Source organism: Schistocerca piceifrons, chromosome 5, assembly GCF_021461385.2.
Source record: "Schistocerca piceifrons isolate TAMUIC-IGC-003096 chromosome 5, iqSchPice1.1, whole genome shotgun sequence".
Taxonomy (NCBI): domain Eukaryota; kingdom Metazoa; phylum Arthropoda; class Insecta; order Orthoptera; family Acrididae; genus Schistocerca; species Schistocerca piceifrons.
The window spans coordinates 678,638,613-678,658,500 of record NC_060142.1 but is presented as its reverse complement, the minus strand read 5'-3'; the positions used below and the strand labels follow the sequence as shown (position 1 = coordinate 678,658,500).

The following is a 19,888-nucleotide window of genomic DNA, read 5'->3' as shown; positions in this document are numbered from 1 at the left end:
TGTGGCTACATCCTTGTCATTAATGTAAAATCTCGTAGCATACATATTTGTGCAAAGTGCAGTCATCAAATGTCCTCATCTTGCAATATTTCCTACAGAACACACTGTATACACTCACTCAGTGAACTGTCACATGTGCAATTTGCATGGGAAATTTTGAACCGATTGAATCAATACTAATCAATTAATTTTTATTTCAATATAGTGTAGAACCTGCATACTATGTTACTAAAACTTCATTAATGTGGAACCATTGCTTCCTATGTACATCTACACTCTGCAAACCACCATGAAGTGCATGGGAGAGGGTACGTCCCATTGTATCAGATATTATGGTTTCTTCCCATTCCATTCAAGTGTGGAACTTAGGAAGAATGCCTCTGTGCCTGCTGTAATTATTCTAATTATGTTGTTCACAATCCCTTTGTGCAACACATAGGGGGTTGTAATAGATTCATAGAGTCACCATTTAAAGCCACTTGACTTTCCAGGATAGTTTATGCCTGTCTTCAAGAGTCTGCCAGTTCAGTTTCTTCAGCATCTCTGTGACACTCTCCCATGGTGAAACAAACCTGTGACTGTTTATGCTGCCTGTTTCTGTATATATGTTTAATATCCCCTGTTAGTCATATTTGGTACAGATCCTGCTCGCTTGAGCAATATTCTAGATGGGTCACACGAGTGATTTGTAAGCAATGTCCTTTGTAGACAGATTGTACTTCCCAAGTATTTTACCAAATTCTACCACCTGCTTTTCTCATGACTGAGTCTATGTGATCATTCCATTTCATATTCCTGCAAAGTGTTACACCCAGGTATTTGTATGAGCGTCCAATTCCAACAGTGACTCATTGATATAATGGCCAGGATACTAGGCATTTTCCTTTTTTGAAGTGTACAATTTTACATTTCTGAACATTTAAAAAGTTGTCAATTTTTACCCTTTTTTAAAATCTTGTCAAGATAAAAAATAAACAGCAAGGGTTCCAATACAATTCCCCAGGGCACACCAGAAGTTACTTCTACATTTGACGACAACTCTCCATCCAAGATAACATGCTGCATTCTCCCTACCAAAAAGTCCTCAATCCAGTCACGAACTTCATCTGATACCCCCATATGATTGTACTTTTGATAATAGGAGTGGTATTGAGTCAAATGATTTTTGGAAATCAGTGCATCACCTGTCTTAATCCAAAGCTTTCAGTATGTCATGTGAGAAAATTGTGAGTTAGTATCTGTTGATTCATCATGGGCACAGCACCTTGGCTGGTCAAGCAATTATCAGCGAAATTCACCAGTAGATGTGTAGTTGACATGTTATTTTATTTTATCTACCATTTTCGGCATTCCACTATGCCATCTTCAGGCCCCATTTGCGTCTCTCAAAAATAAACAATATAGTCATTCCTGTATGTCATGAATTCAAAATGAAGACTTGATTGCAATCAAGTCTTCAGATTAATGACTTGGGACACGGGTTTGAATTCCCAACATCCAGGAATATATACGGCACTGTACGACTACATCGTTTATTTTTGTAGAGATGCATATGGGGCCTGAAGATGGCATAGTGGAATGCTGAAACTGGTAGTCAAAATAAAATAAAATGACATCTCTGTTGGCGAATTTCATTGATAATTAAGTGTGAATTAGGTTTCACATATTGATGTTCTTGAAATCCATGCTGGTTGGCATTGGGGTGGTCATTCTGAAACAGGTACCTCATTGTGTTTGAACTCAGAATATGTCCTAAGATTCTACAAAAAAATCAGTGTCAAGGACATTGGACAGTAGTTATGTGGATCACTTCACTGACCTACTTGTAGGTTGGTGTGACCTCTGCTTTCTTGCAACTACTGGGCACAGTTTTTTGTTTGAGGGATCTATGATAGATTATAGTTAGAAGGGGGGCTAACTCAACCACAAATTCAGTATAGAATCTGATAGGGATTGAATCAGACTCTGGAGCTGTCTTCAGTTTTAGTGATTTCAGCTGGTTCTCAATGCCACTGACACAGATTCTTATTTCACTCTTGTTTTCAGTAGTACTAGGATTAAATTGGGGCAATTGTGCTGGCTTTTTCTTTGTAAAGGAAAATTTGAAAATATAACAATGGAAAATCCAGGATAGAATGTAACAATATTATGAAAAGGAAAGTTGTTATTCACTATATGGCAGAGATGCTGAGTCACAGATAGGCACAACAAAAAGACTGCCTCAAATAAAGCTTTTGGCCATTAAGGCCTTCATCAACATTTACAGCAGATACACACAAACACACTCACACATAAGCAACTCTCACACACAACTGCAGACTCAGATAACTGAAACAGGTTTCAGTCAGATATACAATCTGAATACTGCTTTATCAGCTCTCCTGTGTGAGCCTCTTTATCACTGCATAACTATTAAATATCATTGACTGTTAAAAATAATTGACCTAAATTGTGAAACTTCCTGGCAGATTAAAACTGTATGCCGGACCGAGACTCGAACTCGGGACCTTTGCCTTTCGCGGGCAAGTGCTCTACCAACAGAGCTACCCAAGCACGACTCACGCCCCATCCTCACAGCTTTACTTCTGCCAGTACCTCGTCTCCTACCTTCCAAACTTTACAGAAGCTCTCCTGCGAAACTGCAGAACAAGCACTCCTGAAGGAGGCATTGACACTAGCACCAAGAGAAGCTGTCAGTACTTTAGAGGCTTTGTTCTGCATTCAAATCATATTCTTGAGCTGTAGGGACATGAAGTGTGATAGCCATGCCTGTTGTAGTGATTATCAAAAGGTTTTTGATAGGGTACAACATGGCGAGGTGCAAAAGAAACAGTGTGCCAAATGACAGATACCTCTGGGTAATAATTAACTTATATTGAAATCAATATGCTGCTGAGAAAGTAAAACAAGAGAGATCTGACACATTAAAGTTATGCCAAGGAGTGAGACAGGGCTGCATTTTTCACCACTGATATTCAATCTTAATTCTGAAAATATCTACAAAGAAACACTTGTAAATGTTAAAGAAGGGATCATCTTAAATGGAGAGAAAGTGAGCTATATGTGCTGCATCAATAATATTCTATACTAGTAATAAATATGTAAAACGGTTGTGTCTGCCTGAACACTCATAAATTGTATTTATTTAATTTGTTTAACCTGATCTGATTAGGGCCATCAGGTCCTCTCTTATATCAGATGAGGGCTTCACACATACAGCATCTAATTACATATTTAGCTTCCTCTTTGTTTTCTTAGTAGTATAGTTCTTAAACTTCGTATGTGGCTTTTCTCTGGTTCAGAGATTTATTCTCACATTTTTGCAATTGTAAAGTGTTGTGTCTGTAGTACAGTTTTCATTTCTGTGGAACAGCCAGCTTTGCAGCTTATAAGGCATCAGCATCCATTGGTGACATGTCAGGAGATTAGCAAGTTGCTTATCTAGGTTTCTGTCTGTGCTTTTATTGTCAGTTCTTAAGTTAAAAATACTGGAACAAGTATGATGCGTGCATACTGTTTGCGGACACAGTAAGAGCTGGTCACAGTTTGCTTTTGGCCTTGGTCAGTCGTCTTCAGGCTGCTGCCTCGGGTTGTAGCAGAGGTGGAAAACCTGACACATTGCATGAGACACCTCAGGTGTTGTTTGTTTTGTCCACGGGATCTACTGTCGAGCCACCTAGCAGTGTACTCAAAGCAGTGGATCGGCCTTCACAGGAGAATGAGTGGCAGCTGGCAATGCATTTGCGTTGCTCCAGGCAGAGGGCCAGTGTGAGGCTGGCCATCTGACTGTGCCTATTTACCCTGTGAGTGAACAGGTTGCTGCTCCTTCAGCAAGATACGGGCATGCACATGGCGGCAGGGGTTCACTAGTTATCAGGAGATCCAACATTAGACTCGTTATGGAGCCTCTTAGGCAGATGGCGTTCAGAGCTGGAAAAAAAAATCTAATGTGCACTTGGTATGTCTGTGGGGGGGGGGGGGCTTCATCCGAGATGTGGAGGAGGCCTTGCCAGTGACTATTGAGGATGCAGGGTGCAGTCATTTCCAATTTGGGGCACTTGTCAGCACCAACGATGCCTGTCACTTGGATTCTGAGGCCACCCTCAGTTTGTATAGGCAGTTGGCGGAGGTGGTGAAGGCTGCTGCCCTCACACATGGGATGCAAGTGAAGCTCACAACTCGCAGCATCATTCCCAAAGTTGATTGTGTTTTCTAGGCTAGGCATGAATACTCACAAGATGACTCACAGATAGCAAAATCATACCATATTCAGAGTCTGTCAAAATTTTATCAGTGAATTGTCAAAGTATTTGTAATAAAGTCCTGAATGTACTGCCCTCTAGAAAACTTCTCACATTAAAATTATTCTCAGGACTGAGAGCTGGCTGAAACCCAAAGTAGGAAGCTATGAGATATTAAGTTATTCATGGAAAGTATTTCAAAAAGACAGAGGAGATTGTGTGTTCATTGCAGATGACAAAAATATTGTCTCTACTGAGGTTGATTTTGAGTGTGATAATGAAATTATCTGGTTGCATATAACAGGTCTAGGTGAAATCAAGTTAATTGTTGGATGTTTTAACCGGCCACTCGATTCCACTGGGGCTGTTTTAGAGTCATTGACGGAAAATGTACGGTCAGTAGTGCAGAAATACCCAGATAGTGCAACATTAGTTGGAGATGACTTTTTACCAAGTATAGACTGGAATGTCAATGGATTCATTGCAAGGAGTACAGACGGTGTTGCAAAGTTCTTTAGAACATTGTTTCTGAAAACTGTTGCAGCTAGCTTGACAGCCTATGCACAGCAGAAATACAGGGCGTTTCAAAAAGAAAGAGCAGATTTCAAACATTTATTTCTCAAAAACTACAAATGATAGAAACACAATTCCAACGGTCCTTCACTCAATATGAGTACCAAATGTTACACAACAAATATCAAAACTGTACCTCAATATGAGCACCATTTGTTACACGACAAATATCAAACCGGTATCTCATTTCTTGCCACACACGACGCAACTGGTCTTTAGTTACCGAATTCACGGCCGCAACAATTCGATGTCGTACCTCTTGAAGAGTAGCGGGCATAGGTGGGACATAAACACAGTCCTTTATGTACCCCCACAAATAAAAATCGCAGGGAGTAAGGTCTGGTGACCTGGGAGGCCACAGACGATGACATTGATCTTGTGCTCCTGCTCTTCCAATCCACCGTCCTGGAATGGTGTTATTTAGGTACCGTCGTACAGGTTCAGAGAAGTGTGGTGGGGCGCCATCTTGCATGAAGATGAAGTGATTTGAATCTTCCTGAAGTTGAGGAAATAGCCAGTTTTCTAACATGTCCAGGTAAATGGTTCCTGTGATAGTTTTCTCCATGAAAAAGAAAGGTCCATAAACTTTGTTTACCGAAATTGCACAAAAGACGTTAACCTTTGGTGAGTCTCTTTCATGTTGAATAACGTCCCTCGGAGTTTCACTCGCCCAAATTCGTACGTTATGCCGATTAACTTTACCAGAAATGTGAAACGTTGATTCATCTGAAAAAATTAATCGTTCGGCAAAATTGTCCTCTTCCATGTCCTGTAGAATTGCAGTTGAAAATTCGAACCTTTTGTTGTGGTCGTCAGGACGCAATGCTTGCAATAACTGCAGTTTGTACGGCTTCATGTGCAGACGGTTACTCAGAACGCGCCATACCGTTGTTTTAGACATGTTTAGTTCGTGACTTGCCCGTGCCGTGGATTTTCTAGGGCTCCTTTCGTAAGCTGCACGGACACGCTCGACATTTTCATCCGATGTGCGTGGACGACCCGTGCTTTTTCGCTTGCAGATGCAACCATCTTCTACGAATCTGTGATGCCACTCATAAATTTGCTTATGACGAGGCGGCTGTTTGTTGAATTGACGGCGGAATGCACGTTGCACACCAACAATGGACTCTAACTTTGCAAATTGCAGCACACAAAATGATCGTTCCTGTGGTGTCGTCGCCATTTTCCTACAAACAAACGCCAGCGCCACTGCGGATTTGCATGGAACTTCTGCGCGGACCATTGAAAACTTTGAACCTTTCTCTGACAAGAAACGTTTGAATTGTGTTTCTATCATTTGTAGTTTTTGAGAAATAAATGTTTGAAATCTGCTCTTTCTTTTTGAAACGCCCTGTATTTTAGACCTTCTAGCTCCATACAGGCCCGAATTAATCAATGGTATCAGTATACAGAAAGAGGGATTAGTGACCAAGATGTCATCATAGTGACTTTGGTTACTAAAGTTAATAAATCAGTCAAGAAGACTAGGAGAGTATTTTTGTTGGGAAGAGCAGACAGGTAGTTGTTGGCATCCCACTTTGACAATGAATTGGATCATTTAGTTTCAGTATGATGGATGTTGTTGTTGTTGTTGTGGTCTTCAGTCCTGAGACTGGTTTGATGCAGCTCTCCATGCTACTCTATCCTGTGCAAGCTTTTTCATCTCCCAGTACCTACTGCAACCTACATCCTTCTGAATCTGCTTAGTGTATTCATCTCTTGGTCTCCCTCTACGATTTTTACCCTCCACGCTGCCCTCCAATACTAAATTGGTGATCCCTTGATGCCTCAGAACATGTCCTACCAACCGATCCCTTCTTCTGGTCAAGTTGTGCCACAAACTTCTCTTCTCCCCAATCCTATTCAATACTTCCTCATTAGTTATGTGATCTACCCATCTAATCTTCAGCATTCTTCTGTAGCACCACATTTCGAAAGCTTCTATTCTCTTCTTGTCCAAACTATTTATTGTCCATGTTTCACTTCCATACATGGCTACACTCCATACGAATACTTTCAGAAATGACTTCCTGACACTTAAATCAATACTGGATGTTAACAAATTTCTCTTCTTCAGAAACGCTTTCCTTGCCATAGCCAGCCTACATTTTATATCCTCTCTACTTCGACCATCATCAGTTATTTTGCTCCCCAAATAGCAAAACTCCTTTACTACTTTAAGTGTCTCATTTCCTAATCTAATTCCCTCAGCATCACCCGACTTAATTAGACTACATTCCATTATCCTTGTTTTGCTTTTGTTGATGTTCATCTTATATCCTCCTTTCAAGACACTGTCCATTCCATTCAACTGCTCTTCCAAGTCCTTTGCTGTCTCTGACAGAATTACAATGTCATCGGCGAACCTCAAAGTTTTTATTTCTTCTCCATGAATTTTAATACCTACTCCTAATTTTTCTTTTGTTTCCTTTACTGCTTGCTCAATATACAGATTGAACAACATCGGGGAGAGGCTACAACCCTGTCTTACTCCCTTCCCAACCACTGCTTCCCTTTCATGTCCCTCGACTCTTATAACTGCCATCTGGTTTCTGTACAAATTGTAAATAGCCTTTCGCTCCCTGTATTTTACCCCTGCCACCTTTAGAATTTGAAAGAGAGTATTCCAGTCAACATTGTCAAAAGCTTTCTCTAAGTCTACAAATGCTAGAAACGTAGGTTTGCCTTTTCTTAATCTTTCTTCTAAGATAAGTCGTAAGGTCAGTATTGCCTCACGTGTTCCAGTGTTCCAGTGTTTCTACGGAATCCAAACTGATCTTCCCCGAGGTTGGCTTCCACTAGTTTTTCCATTCGTCTGTAAAGAATTCGTGTTAGTATTTTGCAGCTGTGACTTATTAAGCTGATAGTTCGATGATGGATGTAGAGGAATTTAATAGTGAAATTCAAAAAAAATGCTGAGGAAGCAAAGACTGTTGCACTCTTACTTCAAAAGAGAAAGCTCAAGTGATGACTGACAAAAGTTAATAGAAATTCTTGCATCTGTAAAAAGATCAATGTGTGAAATTTACAATTACTAAGACTGTCATAGCCTAGCAATAGATCTTGCTAAAAACCTGAGAAAATTCTGGTCATGCTTTAAATTGCTGAGTGGGTCTAAGACTTCTGTAAGTCACTTGTTAACCAGTCCAATGTAGCTGTAGAAGATAGCAAAAGTAAAGCCAAAGTTTTGAATTTCTAATTTAAGAAATTGTTCACACAGGAGGATTGTACAAACATACCATCATTTGACCATCACACAGACTCCTGTATGGAGGACATAGTAATACACTTTGCTGGTGTAGAGAAAGAACTGAAAGAATTGAAAGCAAATAAGTCACCAGGTCCAGATGGAATCCCAGTTGGTTTTAGAAAGAGTAGTCTAAGGCATTGGCTCCATACTTAGCTTGCATTTATTGCAAATCTCTCGCCCAGTGCACAGTCCCAAGTGACTGGACAAAAGTACAGTTGTCTCCTGTATATAAGAAGGGTAAAAGAACATATCCACAAAATTACAGCTGGCTGGAGTGGCCGTGTGGTTCTAGGCGCTACAGTCTGGAGCCGAACGGCCGCTACGGTCGCAGGTTCGAATCCTGCCTTGGGCATGGATGTGTTTGATGTCCTTAGGTTAGTTAGGTTTAATTAGTTCTAAGTTCTGATGACCTCAGAAGTTAAGTCGCATAGTGCTCAGAGCCATTTGAACAAAATTACAAATCAATATCTTAACATCAGTTTGCTGCAGAATCATTGAACATATTCTCAGTTTGAACACAATGAATTTCTGTGAGAGGGAAAAGATTCTGTCCACAAACCAGCATGATTTTAGAAAGCATTGTTCATGCGAAACTCAGCTTACCCTTTTCTCACATGAGATCCTGCGAACCGTGGGTGAAGGGCAACAGGTGGATTCCGTATTCGTAGATTTCCGGAAAGCATTTGACATGGTGCCACACTGCTGACTGTTAACAAAGGTAGGAGCATACAGAATAAGTTTCCAGGTATGTGAGTGGCTCGAAGACTTCTTAAGTAGCAGAACCCAGTATGATGTGCTCAATGGTGAGTATTCATCAGAGACAAGGGTACTGTCAGGAGTGCCCTAGAAAAGTTATTATTGGGCCCCTGTTGTTTTCTATATACAGAAAAGATCTGGCAGACATAGTAATCAGCAGTCTGCGGTTATTTGCTGTGGTGTATGGGAAGGTGTCATCATTCAGTGATTGTAGGAGAATACAAGATGACTTAGTCAAAATTTCTAGTTGGTTTAATGAATGACAGCTAGCACAAAACCTAGAAAAACATATGTTAATCCAGATGAATAGGAAAAACGAACCAAAAATGTTCAAATTCAATATCAATAGTGTGCTGCTTATGTCGCGTCGATTAGCTACCTAGGCGTAATGTTGCAGAACAATATGAAATGGAATGCACATGTGAGGAATATAGTAAGGAATGTATTGGGAGAATGTAGGAAAGCCTGTTTTTAACTCAGTGGAAGATGTATTTTTTAAGTTTGTCAGTGATAGAGTTAAGCACTGCAATCTTCCCTTTACAAATACAAACTAATAGCGAATTTACTTGGCTAAAATGTACAGATTTACTGATTTAACTTTGTGTATTAAAAACTTAATGACTTTGCTTTGCTTCTTTCGATAGGTTTTATTTATAATATTTGCTTAGAAAAATGAATTTATAAGTTTGGTTTGTGAGTTGGATGCCTACTCATCACGTTTTGATTTTATTTTGTTTACATATAAGAATTCCTAAAAAATTGGCAGCTCTTTCTGATTACATCAGAACTGTTAAAAGACAAGGGACTATGGAGCCTCAAGAATTCAATGAAGTTCGTTGAGTGAGACTTGCTTTGGCTCAGGAACATCAGGGTTTAACTTGCTCTTTGGAAACTCCTTCCAAACATAGGACGTGATGTAACTCCAATCGAGTGTGTCTTGCATTATGTTGCTCCTGAAAACCTTCACTCACAGAGGTTTAAAGTTACTGTTCTACAATGGAACATCATAAAATCAGAACTTTTGACTGGAAGTACCACATGAGAGTGCTTTTTTATATGCCTCGAATTTCACATATTCCTATCAGTTTACCATTTCACTTTAAAAGTGTACAGTTCCCAGTGAATTTATGTTATGCCATGATCAGAAACAAAGCACAAGGCCAGATGCTGCTTATTGTGTGTGTGGACCTTAGTGTCAGATGCTTTTTGCTCTCTTGCATTTTAGTGAAGCAGACAAGCTCTTCATTCATGTCCCCAATCATACTACTTCAAATATTGTATACAAAGAAGCTTCATAAGATGGCTGCTAGTGATAAGAGTAAATCGTGTCTTAAGTGCAGTAAATTAATAAAAAACACGGAAATATTCGTGATCTGTGGATTATGGTGTAGAAAACAGTTTCACAGTGATTGTGTTGGTCTAAGCAACAGTGAAATACGTCTCGTTAGAAATTCGAAAGAGCGAATTAAGTTTTGTTGTGAAGCATGCGAGTCTTCCTTACAGGTTCAGCTGACGATAGAGGTAGGAACTACAACGGATTGGGAAGCTGTACAATATTTAAGGGAAAGCGCGTCAAGTGCAGAAGCGAGTAATGTTTATCAGACAAAAAGCTACAGCCACATTGTAAAAAATAGTGTTTGTAATAACGGTAAAGGAGAAATCGAAAAGTTAAATGAACGATTAATAAGTCTTCAGCTAGTTGCTGATATACTGAGACGAGATATCACTAAACTTGAGAATGAAAACAGTGAGTTAAAAACATTGGTTGCGAGCAGTAAACACCAAAAGAGCATAAACAAGTTAAACATGCATTCCAGTGAAAGTAATGGTCAAAATTGCATAAATAGGCCGAACTCAAATGCCAGTGAGAGTAATGGTCAAAACTGCGTAAATAGGCCTAACTCAAATGCCCTTCAAAGTGAAAACAGTGGCCTAAAGTGTGTAAACAATTCAAAAACTATTTCTCGTGTAATGCCAAACAAAGTGACTAAAAAAGTGCCTTGCTCACAACAAAATACATGGAATAAGCCTAATCTCGTGTGCACAAACAAGTTCAGTGTTTTATCAGAAAGCAGCAGCAACTCCATAAACATTGAAAGTGAACAAGCCACCCAACGTGAAGATAAAAACATTGTAAGGAGCTGCAAAAACATCGCCAACATCGAGAAACAGCAAACAAAGAAACACAATGTGCTTTTTCTAGCGGACAGCCACGGAAGAAAGCTAGCAAATATTCTACAGGATGTGAATATGGATCTTCGTGCAACTGGCATTGTAAAACCTGGTGCGAGGACAGAAAATATTGTTGAAGGCATATCAGAACACAAGAATACAACAAGGGACAGTGACTTTGTTGTTTGTGTGACTGGTGCAAATGATGTAGCACATAATGAAGCCAAAAATTGTATAACAGGTTTGAAATTTTTGTTAGATGTAAGTAAGGTGGAAAACACTATTGTTGTGACGATACCTCATAAACATGACTTGATCTATAAATTATGTGTTAACAAAGAGATTCGTAAAACAAAAATTAAAATCAAACAACTATGTTCCATTTATGCTAAATGCAATGTAGTGGATATTAGCACACTTGAAAGAAATATGCACACTGAACATGGTGAGCATCTAAATTACCATGGGAAAACATTTTTGTGTCAGGAGATAAACCAAGTTGTAAATGAAATACGAGCACACAGCAGCCTTGTCTTAAAAGACAGTCCCACATAGCATGACTGTACACCTCCTTTTTTTTTTTTAGAGAAAATGACATTACAGATGAAGGAAAGTTAGAAACCACATTAAGTGGAAACTGCAGCAGTCTAATTCATTCAGATAATTGTGAAACCTTAGAATATGTAGCGAAAACAAATGAATACAGAAGGTTCTGTGAAAGTAGAATACCATTATGTAGCAGTGGCAGTTTCCTCCTCCTTCATATAAATGTACAATCTCTTAAGTGTAAAATCAATGAATTGCAATACTGGCTCGATAAAATCAACTGCAGTGTTCTATGCATCAATGAACACTGGATGAAAGACACTGAAATAGACTTGTGTGTTCCTCTTGGATATTCGTTAGTTACAAGCTACTGCAGAGAAAGTATTACACATGGTGGGGGCCTCAATATATGTCAGAACTGACCTTGAACTGCATTACTGAGTTATAGACCTTAGTAGAATATGCCTTGAAGCTACAATAGAAGTAGCCGGTGTGGTAATGCATGAACAGAAAACTGTAATTGTCTCAATTTATCGAATCCCAGGCTCTGATGAGATAGTATTTATAGAAAAAAATTAATACTTTAATATTGTTGTTGTCAAAATATAAACAGCATAGAATTGTAATTGTAGGTGATATTAACATAGATATAAGGGCAAAGAGAAAAAATGTAATTCGCATGATTAACACTCTGAAGTCATTAAACTATTACTGTCTCAATGAAAAACCCACTAGACTGAACACATGCCTTGATAACATAATTAGCAATGTACAAAGAGACTCCATACAATGTGATGTGATAGAATTAGGAATATCAGATCATGCAGAGCTACGGCTTCAAATAGAAAAGTCAGCCTTCAGTTCTACAGAGAGAGAAGTGACATATAGAATTCTTGGTGAATCCAATGTAAACAAAATGATAAACCAGTTAAAAGAAATGGATTGGACTCATGTAATGGATAACAAGAAAACGATTAATAAATGTTTTTCCATTTTTCTGACAGAGATCAAGCATATAGTAGAAATGACATGCTCCGTGGTAACCAAAAGGTACCAGAGTAATATTACTCATAAGCAACAAAATATTAAAAAGTGGTACACCCCACAACTTAACAAACTCAGAATACTACTGATGATTATGAAAGACAAATCTCATAACAGTGATAGGGACAAGGAAAATTACACTAAAATGAGAAACCTTTACAGATTAGAATAAAAAATGCTAAGTGCTGTGCAAGTGATGAATATATTTTAAATTCTAAAAATAAATGTAAAGTTGCCTGGACTGTCATTAAAAGGGAAATCAATAATACCAATAAAGAAAGGAGTATCCCTATTGACTGCAATATTCTCAATGGATATTTTGTAAATAGCGTCACCACCCCACCCATCAATTCTGCCTCTGATGCAGAAGCATTGCTCACTTGTGCAAAACAGACAAGAAGTGAGAAGTTCACTTGGACCCGAATCACATTAAATGATATTCATAAGTTAGTAAACAAATTAAGTAATTCCAAAACAGAAGATTATTATGGACTCAGTAATCTCATCATTAAATGTATAGCAAAAGAAATTGAAATGCCACTTCTCTCACTATCAAACAGAGTACTTGATGAAGGAATATTCCCCGACTGTCTTAAGCTCACAGTTACATTGCCTGTGTATAAAAAAGGTGAAAGAAACCTCCCAAATAACTACAGACCCATTTCAATAGTACCAATCATATCCAAGTTAGTAGAAAATTGATGATATGGTTATAATAGAGGGAAACATTCCACGTAGGAAATATATATCTAAAAACAAAGATGATGTGACTTACCAAATGAAAGTGCTGGCAGGTCGACAGACACACAAACAAACACAAACATACACACAAAAAATTCAAGCTTTCGCAACAAACTGTTGCCTCATCAGGAAAGAGGGAAGGAGAGGGGAAGACGAAAGGAAGTGGGTTTTAGAGGAGAGGGTAAGGAGTCATTCCAATCCCGGGAGCGGAAAGACTTACCTTAGGGGGAAAAAAGGACAGGTATACACTCGCACACACGCACATATCCATCCACACATACAGACACAAGCATGTCTGCTTGTGTCTGTATGTGTGGATGGATATGTGCGTGTGTGCGAGTGTATACCTGTCCTTTTTTCCCCCTAAGGTAAGTCTTTCCGCTCCCGGGATTGGAATGACTCCTTACCCTCTCCTCTAAAACCCACTTCCTTTCGTCTTCCCCTCTCCTTCCCTCTTTCCTGATGAGGCAACAGTTTGTTGCGAAAGCTTGAATTTTTTGTGTGTATGTTTGTGTTTGTTTGTGTGTCTGTCGACCTGCCAGCACTTTCATTTGGTAAGTCACATCATCTTTGTTTTTAGATATATATTCCTTAGTAGAAAATTGTGTGCATAAGCAGATATACAGGTATTTTGAAACCAACAAAATTTTAAATGAACAACAATTTGGCTTCAGGTCACACCTGTCAACTGTAAAAGCAGTAGAAGCTTTGGTAAGCAATGTTTATGAAGGGTATGAAAAAAGGGTATCAATGTCTGGAACACTTATTGACCTAAGTAAAGCTTTTGACTCGGTGTCACATGACATACTCATCAAAAAGTTAAAATACTATGGCATTGAAGATGACACACTCCGATTATTCAGATCTTATCCAAGCAATAGGTTACAACTTGTATATGCAAATAAGAAGAGGTCAGAAATACTCCCTATAGAAAGAGGAATACCCCAAGGCTCTGTTCTTGGACCTTTTCTGTTCATTGTCCATGTTAATGACTTCTCGAATTACGAGGGCAGTTCAGTAAGTAATGCAACACATTTTTTTTCTGAAACAGGGGTTGTTTTATTCAGCATTGAAATACACCAGGTTATTCCCCAATCTTTTAGCTACACAACACTATTTTTCAACGTAATCTCCATTCAATGCTACAGCCTTACGCCACCTTGAAATGAGGGCCTGTATGCCTGCACGGTACCATTCCACTGGTCGATGTCGGAGCCAACGTCGTACCGCATCAATAACTTCTTCATCATCGGCGTAGTGCCTCCCACGGATTGCGTCCTTCATTGGGCCAAACATGTGGAAATCCGACGGTGTGAGATCGGGGCTGTAGGGTGCATGAGGAAGAACAGTCCACTGAAGTTTTGTGAGCTCCTCTCGGGTGCGAAGACTTGTGTGAGGTCTTGCGTTGTCATGAAGAAGGAGAAGTTCGTTCAGATTTTTGTGCCTACGAACATGCTGAAGTTATTTCTTCAATTTCTGAAGAGTAGCACAATACACTTCAGAGTTGATCGTTTGACCATGGGGAAGGACATCGAACAGAATAACCCCTTCAGCGTCCCAGAAGACTGTAACCATGACTTTACCGGCTGAGGGTATGGCTTTAAACTTTTTCTTGGTAGGGGAGTGGGTGTGGCGCCACTCCATTGATTGCCGTTTTGTTTCAGGTTCGAAGTGATGAACCCATGTTTCATCGCCTGTAACAATCTTTGACAAGAAATTGTCACCCGCAGCCACATGACGAGCAAGCAATTCCGCACAGATGGTTCTGCTTTGCTCTTTATGGTGTTCGGTTAGACAACGAGGGACCTAGCGGGAACAAACCTTTGAATATCCCAACTGGTGAACAATTGTGACAGCACTACCAACAGAGATGTCAAGTTGAGCACTGAGTTGTTTGATGGTGATCCGTCGATCATCTCGAACGAGTGTGTTCGCACGCTCTGCCATTGCAGGAGTCACAGCTGTGCACGGCCGGACCGCACGCGGGAGATCAGACAGTCTTGCTTGACCTTGCGGCGATGATGACACACGCTTTGCCCAACGACTCACCGTGCTTTTGTCCACTGCCAGATCACCGTAGACATTCTGCAAGCGCCTATGAATATCTGAGATGCCCTGGTTTTCCGCCAAAAGAAACTCGATCACTGCCCGTTGTTTGCAACGCACATCCGTTACAGACGCCATTTTAACAGCTCCGTACAGTGCTGCCACCTGTCGAAAGTCAATGAAACTATACGAGACGAAGCGGGAATGTTTGAAAATATTCCACAAGAAATTTCCGGTTTTTTCAACCAAAATTGGCCGAGAAAAAAAATGTGTTGCATTACTTATTGAACTGCCCTCGTACATGCCGTGTAAGAACATACTATATGCTGACGATATGACATTAATAAGTACAGGAGAGAACTTACAGAGTGTACTGGACAAAAATAGAGAAATGATGCAAATGGCTAATTACTGGTGTCAGGCTAACCAGCTGTGCATAAATCAAACAAAAACAGAAGAAATAATATTTAATCTCAAAGTAACTAAAAATGAAAACAAAACAGTGAAATTACTTGGACTAATCATAGACCAAAAGCTCTCATGGGAAGGACACACCAATTATCTATGTAGTAAACTAGCACGAGTACTTTTCTTATTGTATAAATTAAGAAACAGTGTGAGCAAGCAATTGCTACTCCACTCATACTATGCTTTTTTTCATTCCCAACTGCAATATGGAATATTGCTTTGGGGTAACTCCCCAGGGGCTGAATGTATTTTCAGATGGCAGAAGAAAGCAATCAGGTGCATGGAGGAGTTAGCACCCAGAGAGTCCTGCAGAAATTATTTTAAATCTCTTGGCGTAATGACAGTGCCAAGCATGTACATATATAACTGTCTAATATATGCCAGAGAAAATGTGAAAAAATTGAACATGAGATGTGATGTGCATGCACACAGTACAAGAAACAGTCACCTGCTGGACTTGCCTTCCACAAGACTTGCTGTAGTCCATAATAACTATAAGTATTTAAGCATAAAATTTTTCAATAAGTTACCATGCTCAGCTCGTACAGTACCACTAAATAAATATAAGAATACATTGCAAACCTGGCTAAAAAACAACGAATTCTATACAACTGAAGACTTCTTAGAAACTAATCATCAAAATATATGTTTTACTTAAGTTATGAAGAAAATGTTGTGATATTATATAAGCTAGTTATTTACTGTGATTCTTTTCTTATGTGTGTATTTAATTACTGTATAAAACATTGTTTTACATAATGCTGAAGAAAAGGTCTTTAGTTCCTTTTCTCCCCTTTCTGCAACTATTTGAATATCGTACTGAAACTAAAACCCTCTGTAATCTTTGACGAAGCCAATTGTATGAAAAATACTGAAAGGCTAATAAAAATATTCTATTCTATTCTTTTCTATTCATAAGTATAAAATAAATGCCACATGTTCCAAGTCTCAGGCACAGCTATCAATAAATACCTGGACAACACCAGGTTTCTCAGCTAGTACTGTAATGTTTGCTGACAGTTTAAATAGTCTTAAACAAATTGTATCATGACTTGATGAAGGTTGTAAGCATTATGGCCATGGAATCAACATAAATAAAACAAATTAATGGTCATCAGCAAGAAAGATGTACCAAACTGTCCTCTAAACATTAAGGGTAAATTTGTTGAACAATTAGACATATATAAGTGACTGGGAACTAATATTTATAACTAACAGGATAAATAGCAAAAAATTGGTCGCTATTGAGAAAGCCAGAGCTGCATTTTGTAAAATGACTAATGTGTTGAAGTGCCATCACCTATTAGTAGAAAAAAAAATTAAGTTTTGTACATTGCTACATACTTCCCATTTTTCCTGAGCAGCCGAGATGTTGACTAAGACCAAGACGATGGGCAAACGACTTGAGACAGTTGAGGTGCAGCAGTACAGGAGAATGCTAAAGTGCAATGGATAATAAAATTACTAACAATGGTATTCTCAGCCAAATGAAGAAAGAAAAAGAAGTTCTAACCATAATAAAATGCAGAGAATAGCAATATCTCTGCCATTCTACAAGGAAAGACACTCTGATATAAACTGCTGCAGAACATTCCTCAAGGAAAGGTACTTGGTAAAAGGAATGGGGAAGAAGAAGGAGAAGAAGAAGAGATGATGATGATGGTGATGGTGAACACTGTGAGAAACTGTATGATGTTGTTGTTGTTGTTGGTGGTGGTGAAACTGATATCCATTTTTTCGTAGTGCTAGCTGTTTCATAAACATCTTACTGAAAGGTTAATGGGGCATGATGTGTAAATTTCATGCTATGACAGCGGGATATTGTATGAGTATGTTTTAATTATTTCGGAGAAATGCTGCCTTGCAGGCATGTACTGCTGTTGTTTTAATGTGTCTTCAGACTTGCATCTGGGCGTCACAGTGTTTCAAAATAAATGTTATACACATAATATTTCTGTAAATTGTTAAGATCGTATGTTGCCTCTTTTTGTGGTGCTATTCATGTCTTGCTCCACCATAGGGTAACTTTTGGCAAACATTATTTTTGAGTGCCACAGAAACAAATATTTGAGCTTCACCAGGATCAGTACAGGTGCTATTCTCCTGACTTTGTGCACAAGCAAATTGCTACTGTTAACTGATTCATGTAGAATGTAGGTGGTGAAGTCCATTGCAATTGGTAATATAATCTCTCGCTTAAGTTTTGCTGTATCCTTTTATGTAAATGTTTGCTTGTTCCGTCCTTTATATTTTAAAATTGAAGAAGAAATTATCCTCATGAAAAACCGTCACTTATGTCTCCTTTTGTAGCATACAATTGACTTACTGGCTTGGAAACAATTAGTTTAATATGATGCTATAATTTATGGGCAAGACAGTAACCCAACAGGTGCATAGGATAGAAAGATGGCAGAAGTTAGCTTGTTCTGGCCGCAGTCAGGGGTAACTGTGCAAGGTGTACAATGATGCGGTGGAGTGGATTTGGAGGGGAAGATAAAACAGATGAAGGGGGTCCTGTGGGGAAGAGGTTGTGGGTGTAGCACGAGTGAAGTTATGATCCGGGGTGGATTAGGGTCCAGAGGCAGTGGAGATTGAGGCCTGGAGGATTACAGGATTGAAGAATGTGTTTCAAGGACAGCTCCCATGTACGTAATTCAGAAAAGTTGATGTTGTGGAGGAAGCTCGAGCTGGCACAGACTTTGAAACAGCCATGGAAGTTGAGTATGTTGTTCTCGACAGCATCTGGGTGACCAACTCTGGTCTTGGCCATGCCATATGCCAGCTCTGCTATAACTTCTGCACAGCAATTTATGTTGGTATGGCCATTAACCTGCTGGCCACTCAAATTAATGGCCCATCACTGAACTGTGACCAAGAGCGGAACTGACCACCCAGTGGCAGAAGAAGCCATAGACCACAGCACACTGGACTCCCACTCGGGAGGACGACGGTTCAATCCTGCATCCGGCCATCCTGATTTAGGTTTTCCGTGATTTCCCAAAATCGCTCCAGGCAAATGCCGGGATGGTTCCACTGAAAGGGCACGACCGACTTCTTTCCCTTATCCAATGAGACCGATGACCTCGCTGTTTGGTCTCTTTCCGCAAAACCAACCAACCTTAGACCACAGCATGCTCTATTTCAATGGCTGCTTCACAACCCATGCCATCTCGATCCTTTCCCCCAATCCCCTGAATAACATAGAATTGAGTTGCCCTTGTGACACATTCTTTGATCCCATTCTTCTTCTGTCCTCGGTTTCCATTAGTTTGTGCCTCACACTCACTTTCATCTTGGCCCAGGATCATAACTTCAGACATCCTGCATCCACCCTCTCTTCCTCACAGTTTCCCCTTCTTCCGTTTTATCTTCCCCTCCGAACTGTGCTGCGTTCTCCTCTCTCTGCCTATGTCCGGGACGGACAGCTCACCAGTGCCTCACTCCTGTCCCCTGTACCAAGCTGCTCTCCTTCCCAGCCATCAGCTGTCTTTCCTCAGTGCTCCCTGGCACTCCCTGTCTCATTTCTGCCCTCACTCACTCCAATCAATACAAAAGTTCATTCCAGTCGATGTACAGTGCCAGTGCGATGTAATCAGTAGGACAATGTCATTGCACAGGTGTGTGTGTGTGTGTGTGTGTGTGTGTGTGTGTGTGTGTGTGTGTGTGTGAGCGCGCTCACGCGCCTTCCTTTCAGTGACTTAGCGTCTCTTCTATTAATCCTTAAATTATTTAATGTTATTAGAATATTTTAATCCTGCGACAATAACTGAGCAAGAAATGTGTAATACACATGAAATCATTTCAAATATGAAATTTTTGTATTATGTTTTGTTAATGAGATAGTAGTTTAGGTGACTGGAATCATTTTTGTTCTATAAAGAATCCGTGCATAACTTTTATACCTTTCATAACAATTTCTGCACCTTTGGTTTCTCCAGTACCAGGTTTTGGAGCAATTCCCTGCTCTGTACATGCATAACCAGTACATATTACACAACTTTCTTCCTATTTCCCTTTTTCCTGATAAAGACACTTCAAATCTTGAAAGCTA

The 19,888-nt window shown here is 39.6% G+C and overlaps 1 protein-coding gene across 1 annotated transcript in view; it reads left to right on the top strand.

The window, feature by feature from the left end:
* LOC124798427 (solute carrier family 35 member F5) overlaps window positions 1-19,888 on the top strand; it is a 166,061-nt gene that overhangs the window by 76,339 nt on the left and 69,834 nt on the right.